General features: G+C 53.1%; 1 long non-coding RNA gene across 1 annotated transcript; it reads left to right on the top strand.

Annotated features, from left to right (window-relative positions):
* Positions 1–61: 61 nt before the first annotated feature.
* LOC112953409 lies at positions 62–1843 on the top strand. Its single transcript, XR_003250571.1, has 2 exons — positions 62–1522; positions 1641–1843. It is a non-coding gene; the product is annotated as an uncharacterized LOC112953409 (long non-coding RNA).
* Positions 1844–9559: the final 7716 nt, after the last annotated feature.

Here is a 9559-nt window from a genome sequence, read left to right as displayed (position 1 = left end):
GGCGGGCGGGCGGGCGCGGGGCCGCTGGCGGCTCCCGGCTGAGCGCTCTCCTCTCCCCGCAGGTCACCAAGGGCGAGACGCTGACATAAACCCGCCGCCGCCGCCGGGCACCGGCCGCCGTGCCCCGCCGCCCCTGCTCGCATCACCAATAAACTGCTGTGCGCCTGCCCTGCCTGCTCTCCTCCTGTCCCTCCCCAGGGCTTTGGGCCCCTGCACGCTTGGCAGGGCTTTAGGGAGAGGGGCATGCCCGCAGATTGCCAGGCCTGGCCGCCTTCGGGGTGCTCCCTGGGGGCCGCAGAGGACTCCACCTCAGAGGGCGCCTAGACCCGTGGTGGGGTGGAGGACGTGGGCCCTGCGCCCGAGGATGGCAGGAGCAGCCAGCACAGGGGCGATCCACTCAGCCCCTTTGAGGCGCTCGTGTCTTCACTGACCTCGGCCTGTCAGTATCGAGAGCGCCAGCTCACTGCTCTTGTCTGCTGTGTGTTGGGGAGACCTTGGAATTGGTGTCAGTAAAGGCTTTCGTATTCCCAGCAGGCTTTAAATGTTTCTGCACGTTTTTCTGCAACCAGAAATTCACTTCTTGGGGTGAGGATGCCTTGTCCATGATGTTTACCTTCTTGGCCATCGCTGTAACTTTATGCTTTGCCTTTTTATCTTCAGGGTTGGTAGGTGTGACATCTGCTAGCTGCTCCCCAATAGGTGTTTTCCCCAGACATCAGAGTTTAGTTGTCTGTAAGCAGCTCTGTGCTGTGGTCTCATTCAATACGGTGACTTCTCTAGGYCTTCTCTCTGCTTATATAGCCAGATATATATGCTTTACTGTCAGGTAGAGCTGCATATCCCAAGGGCTTAGCTGCTTCTTGGTGGGTGGTACTCATGGAATTAACACTTTGTACCAGTGATGTAGAGCTTACCTCAGAGTGCAACGGCTGCAGGGTGTGTGTGTTACAGAAGTAGATGCCGAATGCTCAGAGATGTTGTTGTTGTCACGGCATGTGAGACGAGTACTTAGAGGGAAAGCTCCTGTGTCTTTCCTCTGAGGCAGTTCCTGTATTGCTTAGGTGCACAGAAAGTCTGCGCTGCCTGTCCGTGTCACCTCTACTGAACRTACTTCTGGATGGGCTGCAGTAGAGTCTTGAAATTTTGATCCTTACATATTCTCAGAACTTGGCTGGACAAAGCCTGGAATAGTGTGATTTTTTTTTACTGTGGTTCTGCTTTGAGTTGACCTAAAGACATCTAGAGACCCTATCCTAGTATTCCTCACCCAAAGATTGAAGAGAGCACTGTAGACATCCCTGGCACCCTTCTAGACTGACCTGTTTGCTTGAGATACGCTCCGTATTGGTGTGCAGGGTCTCTTGGTTTTTCTTGGTCTCCTGACAGGCCGTTACAGCTTACCCTCTCTTCCTTCCCTTGCCCCAGCATTTCTCACAGGAGTTGGTGATGCTCGTTGAGTTCAGCATGGCCACGATTTTGGATGTTGTGATATGTCTTTTGCAAGACCCTGCTCCTCAAGGAGGTAGACTCACACAGAGGGCAGGCATTGCAAGATCAGTCTGTCCACATTTCATCTTGCAGCAGAAATGCTGGACAGCTCTTGCTGGCAGAGAGCACTGCCATTTTTCTGTTCTTTCCAGGGAATGTCGTAGTAGTTCTGCATGCCATCCTCGCAAGATCGCGTTCTCCATCTGGTGCCTGTTACTGCTTGTTCTGGGTCGTCTGCTGAAGGTGAAGCCTGCTGATCATCAGTGGGATGCAGCTTCTTGCAGCATATGGTCTTCTAGCGGATGGAGTTTCGGTATTTTTGAAGAACTCAGATTTTGTTTTAAAGACAGAAGTGTTCTCCTGGTCTTTTTTGTGTTGTTTTTTTTTCTGGATACCGGTGCCCCAGGGACTTGCATGAAATTTGTTGAGAGTGACCTCATTCATTCCAAATTAGGASATTGAGTTTTTTGCCATGCTTGTGATGGCAGCCTCCCCATCAGGCATTTAATGTAGCAGAAGAAATAGGCTCTCTCTATCCTCAGAACATTTGAGAGGAGTGGGTACTCAGGCACCCTTCACAGCTATCCAACTGATGCCTTATCCAAAAGTCTGAAGAGCGAGTTGTCCCGAAGCCTATTATGAAGCTGGCAAGTGAACCAGCTTCGTGAGAACTTGAGCCACATCTGTAAGCTGAGATATCTCGGTGTTCCTGAGCAGCGTGTGCTCTGTCCACCCTTTTAGCACTGAGCCAAAGCTTGCAGAGTGATAGGCGCAGCCCTGCACCCCTGARTGATTCTTGGATCTCTAGGTGAGCATAAGTGGCAATACTGAATTAAAATCTTGTGAGAGAGCAGAGGTGGTGCCAAKTTGGCTTTAGGGTTTTTCCAGTGCCTTTGGGAGAAGAGGAAGATGGGGCTTAGGTTTGAATTGTCACACRTGTATGTGTGCTACATATTTAAACCTATTGAAGGGGAGTTGTGCTAACCAGTATTTTGCTGGAATTGGAAAAGCCACACTTTCTCATCACACTGGGCTTTTGTGGTGCTTTTAAGTCCCATTTGCTGTTGTCCCAAGTACATGGCAGGTGGTTGAACCTTATGCAGTTACCTGAGCTGATCCTGAAAGAGGAATGTATTAGCACACCCCTGCTTTTCTGAGTGAGAGGTTCYCTTGTAGCTTCCTTGTCCTTAATAGCTCTAAGAAGGTGAGTCTTTCTTTAAAGATCCAAGAAGATGGTCTCTGCTTGCATCTAGATGCCAAGGCACAGTCATTAATGGAAGTCATCCCAAATAGTTGTCTTGTAAAGAGGTATTTCCTGTCCTGCCTGCTGATCACACCAGCTCAGTGAGCTGGTAGAATCATGGAGGTGTGGAAAATTCCCAGACCCACTGAGATTGGTTTATTTCCAAAATGATGATAACAACATTGCTTTGAAATTTGCAAAGCGTCAGGACCTGCTCCTCTTACATGTAGCAACCTTATGGGCAGTTAGACACTCTGCCCCTACTTCCTCCTGTCTGACACATGACATGCTTGAAAACTGACATCCTTATTTTTTTTTCTCACAAAAATGCAAGCCCGTAGTTAGCAGGCTTCCCTGCCAATGGAGAGAGGAAGATAGTGGGAGCAGGCATCCTGGAGCCAAAGGTTCTAGAAAATAATACGAGAAAATAAAATACAAACAAAGCTTGTTTGAGCTGGTGTCCAGGAAGATTGCTGTGGCTGTTTCCAAGGAAAGAGGAAATGTCAGACTTCTTAGTCGCTGTAGCTGATGGCAGGGTAGAAGAGGCATCGCCAGCAGGGCATTTGATCTGAGGTCAGGATGGTGGGAGCCCCACTCACTCTCCTGAGTGATTCTTGAAGCCCACCATGCAATCCAACTGGCTGTCGTTGCTTATGCACAGGCCTGYGGCGATAGAATTTGGGCAGCTGAGAGGCTGGAAGGAAGGGCTCACGCTGACTTGGAAGGACTGTTTATTTCTGCACGCAGAACTCGTGGTGGTGGCAGTGACGGCCCAGCACACGGTCCTGCTGCTCTCTGCTCTGGAGGCGGTTCATCAACTGAGTGCTGTGGAGAGGTGAGGAAGATATTACACGGCTAGAGATGTTACTGAACATGCTATGGTGCACCAGCACCCCTGTCTGCTTTGGGTGAGCGGGATGTGTGAGGCCAGGCCAGGCTCTAAGCTGCTTATGCACTCTGAGGCAGGGCTGCAGGAGACCCTCTTTCCCAGGGCCAGGGCAGGAAGGGCATTGCGGAATGGGGGAAATTCCCCTGGCTGTGAGGTATTTACCAGCGCTTTTCCTCCTCCTGCTTGAGCCTCTCCTGGTTCTGTTCCACCCTTTCCTTCCACTTGTCCCGAAGAACTTTATAGGAGGTCATGAGTTGCAAGGTCTGCTTAGCTGCTGGGGACACCTGCCTGCAAGAGAAGTGACAAAGTCCCTCTCCTCTCTTGGAAACCTTGCAGTCCCCTCTGGCTCCATGCCCTGAAAACCACTAGTGGAGGGGGCGGAGGTGGGGAAAAATGGGACTGAGCCCTGGAGCTGAGGAATATGAGGTCCTGGCAGCTCCTGGAACAGGGGTGGGTGAGAGCCCCTCACCTGTCCCATGCTCTGGCTCTTAGCTTGCACACTCACACTCACTTACATTTGGGTGGTCCTCCGCAGCATGGTAGTGCCTCGATAACGATGCTGCACYAGACCAATGTGCTTCGGCAGCATTGTGATCTATTTTGGAAGGAGAGAAGAAGAGGAAAGGGTTTCAGCATGGAGAGGAGAAGGGGCAAGATGGCCCTGCCCTGCAAGGAAGGCACCTCGTCCTTGCAGAGCCAGGCTTAAGCTGCGCAGGGAGCTGATAGCGAGAGCTGCCGGAGCTGAGCTCCCATTCACGGCTCCGAGGAGCTCCAGGGGGCTGCCTGAGAGCTGTATTGCAGCTCCAAGGCCTCTTGTACCTGGGCCTGGCGCTGGGCATCTTCCTTCAGGGTGGCCTGCCACTCGTCCAGGGCTTGGTGCTGCCTCAGCTTCTCTTTTATGAGGGCAGCAGTAGCATCTCTCTTGAGCCTCCACATGGCAGGCCGGGATGGATGCTGTGGGACCACAGGAAGGCAGTGGTGTTAGTCTGGTGTCTTTGGGTGTGGAGCCTCAGCAGTGGGGTGCTGGTGTTTTCATTCCCGCCCTTGTCTAGAGCCTCGCCACCATCCCTCTTCTGCAGGCATTTCAGCAGACAGCAGGCTGGAAAAGCTCTTCTCAAAGTAGTTCCCACTGCGTCCCCAAGTGGCAGCAGAATAGGCCACCGATGGCTCCTGTGGCCTCGCACTGAAGGCCCTTTGCAGAGGGGACTCGTAGGCCTGAGGTTTCCCCATGAGGTGTTGAGATGCTGGATTCCCCAGAGCCCGATCACGCACCTGTGCTGCAGCTCTGGGAGGGCTGCCTGCATGGCCACTGCGAGGCCCCGCAGGAGGATGTGGGGTGTATTTCAGGGCAGCCTTCTTTCTTAAGGAGATGCCCTGGATGGGGGACAGCTGCTCCACAAGGATCCTGAGGAGACACCATGGGATGCGTTAGAGGAAGGGCATCAGATGTTTGCTAATAAGGATTTGATTTCAACTCCCCCAGAGTTTGGGACACTGGAAGAATATGAAGGCAGTGGGAGGCTCTCCCACCATCCTGCTTGTGCTTGGCATCCAGCAAGGGGCAGCCTTTGCTGGGACATGTGTCCAGAGGCCTTTGGAGTCCCCTGTGCAGGTGTCCAAAGGGATACTTSCCCTGCACTGGTGCAAGTGTTCACTTTCAGTCCTTTCCCCAAGGCTCTTACCTGGCAGCAGGCTTGCTCTTTGCACTTAGCTGTCTCCTTGCGCGTTCCTCTGTGTTTGGCAGCACGGGCAGAGAAAGACGCTGCTCTGCAAAGATAAAAGCAGGAAGCTCTTGAAAGCAGCCTTTTCCAGATCACCCAATGCAGGAGAGAGAGAGACAACGGCATATAGAGGCAACTTTTCTCTGACCTTTGCTGCTCCTGATGCCGCCATGCTCTCCCTTCACCTCCTTCTTCTGTGCAGAGCCCACAGGGACAGTCTGAGCCTTCAGACTGCCTCGTACAACAAGTTGAAACCTGGAAGCCAAACGACAACCCAGCTGTGAAGGGAGCACATCCTCTCCCCTTTGCACTATGTGGACACTGATCTTCCTCGCTGCCATTGGAGGCCTTCTCGTGTCCCACCTCCTTGGTGAGCAGGCACCACTGCTCGTTGGCAACTGCTCCTTTTGTGGCTCTTTGCCCCAAACAACACATGGTGCAACCCACACCCCTTTCTGGGAGCAGTCCCTTCTCTCTCCTGGGGCAAATTGGGCATGAGAAGTGTAGTCATGTTTCTTGGTCACACACAGCAATTACATGCGTAGCCCCAAAGGAGCATTAGTTAAGCGGGACTTGGTAACTGTGTGACTGATTTCCAGCTAGATGATGCATAATTGGAGCTCAGGAGTGCATGATCCCAGGCAGCATTTAGGAAGCTGCCTCCTCRGTTGGCCAGGCTCTACAAAGGAAGCATGCTCACCTTGGGAATAGGTACACAGAGCTAGGCCAGCTCTGCGGAGCAGCAGGTCTGCTGGAGGGGGACAGATCTGTCATCTGTAGTTTCTGCAATGTAGCACAGTACCATTGTGAGGTTTCCAGGGCAGTTCTCTGTGGCTGCCGATGGCAGTTAACCATTCTCCAGCTCCAAGAGACAGTTGCCCCTCCAAATCCTTGCTCTAAGCGCTCCACTGAGAACATTAGCCCCCRCTTCTGATACGGAGAATGTTCACAGCAAAGGAAGATAGCCTGGCTGCAAAACCTGCCTGGCTTTCAGTCCGCGGGCCAGGGTCCAGCAATCAGAAGGGGCTCTCTTTGCATTGGGAGCAAGCACTGGGGAAGGCCTTCAAATAGCTTGCTATGTCCAGGCTTGCAGACAGGCCTCACATTGGGTGGCTCCCCCTTTGCTAGGATTGCCCAGGAAGCCCAAGCAATCTGGGGAAAAGGGGGTACTTACACTGCGGAGGCCTGCAATGAGGCTTGCAGTGCCCTCCAGCCACTGGGTGCAGTGCGTGAAAAACCGCATGTGCACCTTGTCCCTTTGGCGGGCCAGAACTCCAACATCCCCAAAGACAAAGGCGATGTTCTCCTTTTTCCTCATGTGGGAAGAGAACAAGCGGATCGTCTCTTCCACGCAGCCTTCCACCACTTGCTGGGAGTAGGAGGTAGCCCGGGATAAGCGCTCCAAGTCCAGTGGCTTGATCTCCAGGTTGACTGCATGGGAGAGAAATGCTGTCACTGCCAGCATCTGGCCACATTTCCTTTGCTGCCCCCAGAAAGAGGCCTAGTATGGAGGCAGGAGTTAGAGCACTCAAAGAGACAGACTCCAACTGTGTGTAATGTTCTGTAGTGCAGAGAAGGTCCTTCTCAGAAGGAGCCGGCTGTTGGTCAATGAAGTGGCATATGCCTGTTTCTGTCAATGCCTCCCTAGGAAGAGAGAGCACCCTCAYAGCCCGTAAGAGAAGTAGCACGAGGAAGCAGTAGGTAGGCACTGCCATCTCACCAGGCAGAGTCACTTTGCGGTACTTGAGTCCCCACAGCCAGACCATGTCCATGTCCATGTGGAACACAGGCCTTCGGATTTCCAGCACCTCGCCAGTGTCAAGGTGCAGTGGCTCTCGGACTGTGCCGAAGGTACCGAGCCCTGCAAGCAGGACACCCTGCATGTGGGAAAGATACCAAGGCCACAAGTAAGAGATAGAAAATGTGAGCATGAGAACRCTGTTCCATAGCCTCCCCCCTCCTGATAAGGAATGGGGCACTTGGGGAAGGCTTTAGAGAAGAGCCACATTCTTGACRTTGTGTCCTCACTCTCCTTGAAAGGTTCACTAATGTCCCTAAGCTACAGAGAATGCTGGGGACTTCCTAGCAGCTTCGACACAGCTTCAGCTGGCCCAAAAGCTGCTTTGGAGCACACGGCTCGCTTGGAATGTGGTGCATGGGATGGGCGAAGGGTTGCTCCCAGGCACTCAGGGCTCTCCTCATGGTTGAAACCCTGCAGGGCCAGGGACAGCAGGACACCAGCGCACCTTATCCTGAATCATCTCTTCCATAATGTAAGTGGACACAGCATCCCAAATAGCAATGATCTCTAGAAAGCAAGAGAAAGACATAGAATCACAGAATGGTTAAGGTTGGAAGGGACCTCTAGAGATCATCTAGTCCAACACCCTGCACACAGGGTCACCTAGAGCACCTGACGTAGGGTGGCATCCAGGTGGGTTTTGAAGACCTCCAGAGAARGAGACTCCACAACCTCCCTGGGCAGCCTGTTCCAGAGCTCTGTCACTCTCACAGTGAAGAAGTTCTTCCTCACATGGAGATGGAACTTCTTATGTTTCAACTTATATCCATTACCCCTTGTCCTATCACTGGCCACCACTTGCTGCCACATGTTAGGTCCCCTTCCTCCACAGCCATACAGGTTGTTGTGACAGTCCCCAGGCCTGTGTAGCCACCAGTGCAGCCCATGCTCCACAGCTCTATGGACAGCTAAGAGTGTCTGTGGAACCTGCCGCAGGAAGGGGCTCCCAAAGGCCCTACCTTCACAGGAGAGCTGCAGGAGCATTGGGAACAAGATGCTCTGCTCTGACTGGATGATCTCGGTCCAAGAGCCCAGCATCTCACTCATGCCCTTGCCCTTAGCTCTCCTCTCCAGGCAGTGGAAAAGGACAGTCTTCTGGTCTCCTCGCCTCAGACTCCTGTTCAAGACRCCCCTGCTCCTCTGCCTGAGGGTGAGTGACCCTCAGTGTTTCCCTGCTGCTGCTGATGAGCAGCTCCGATGAAGAGCTGTGAGTAGTACCTGCTCAGCACTTGGGTCATGCAGGGAAGTGCAGCCACCACCACGTGTTTACAGAGACTCACAGTGATGCTGCGCATCCCACTGTGACCTCAGCCTCATTGGGTCATCCCTGGGGGCTTMTAAGGTCATATGTACCTAGGGAAGAACGCAGAACTTTCCCCTCTTGCCCTGAGAAACACATCCCTTTCCCCACTTCAATTCCAAACCGGGAAGTGGGACCTGTTTCATATGAGCTCAGGGCCATGGGTCCCTGTCRCACCAATGGCAAAGCAGTCTCAAGCTGTGCCCAGACTCTGTCCCTCTATGCTATGGAGTGTGGCTGCATGCCCCAGCCTCAGCCTGTGTCACCACCATGGACCTATCTGCATGGCCTGTGCTCAGGGCTGCCCTCCTGGGTATTTCTTGGCCTAGTTCCTGCCCTTCTGGAACCTTCTCACATTCCAGGCTCAGGAGTGGGTGAGACCCCCATCAGATAAGTGAGGCAACACTAGGCCCCTTCCTATGACTTCTGGAACCATCCCTCAGGGCTTTGGTAATAACTCAGGAGTGGTTATTACCTTCTCACAGCAAAGGTGGTAGTTAGGCCTATTAATATGACCAAAGTTTCCACTATCCAACCCACCATGGTGCCAAATTTTGGAGCCATGCAGGGTTGTTCCCATCCAAATGTTGACCTGCTCCCTCCTCCATCGCTGGAGCAGGTGGGTCATGTCCTGGAGGAGCAGGCCTCCTTCCTGAAACCTTAACACGTACCCTGCCTCCCTTGGCAGCTTCTKCCTCATCCTGAGCCCTGACACACAAGACCATCATGGCTCGGGTGGTGCTGCATGAATCACTTGCCCACAGGAGAAATGTAAGTGCTTCATRTGAAGAGGGGAGGCTGTAGGCAGCAGTTGCAATGTCAAGTGCAGCCCCAAAACAAGGTATCTCTGAGATTTCTCATCTTTCCCACATGGACACAGTGTTCTCTGTCTGATTAGCACTGGATAGGCCACCCCAAAACCTCTCCTCCCTTGCTAGCACCACCACCATCAGTGAGTGCTCTCTGCCAAGCTCTCCTGGGCCCCACACTGGTCCTGCTCTCATGTCTCTAGTCCAACCAGGATGGCTGCTCTGCCTTCCTCCTCAAGCYACCAACTCACACCAGGCCTGCTGCTTGCACCAAGGAGGGAGGGATTTGGGAATGGCTCACTATTCCT

This window comes from Nothoprocta perdicaria, unplaced genomic scaffold, assembly GCF_003342845.1.
Source record: "Nothoprocta perdicaria isolate Ctin4 unplaced genomic scaffold, notPer1 scaffold_443, whole genome shotgun sequence".
NCBI classification, from domain to species: Eukaryota; Metazoa; Chordata; class Aves; order Tinamiformes; family Tinamidae; genus Nothoprocta; species Nothoprocta perdicaria.
Note: the sequence above shows the minus strand (reverse complement) of the source record. Positions and strands in the feature narration are given on the sequence as shown.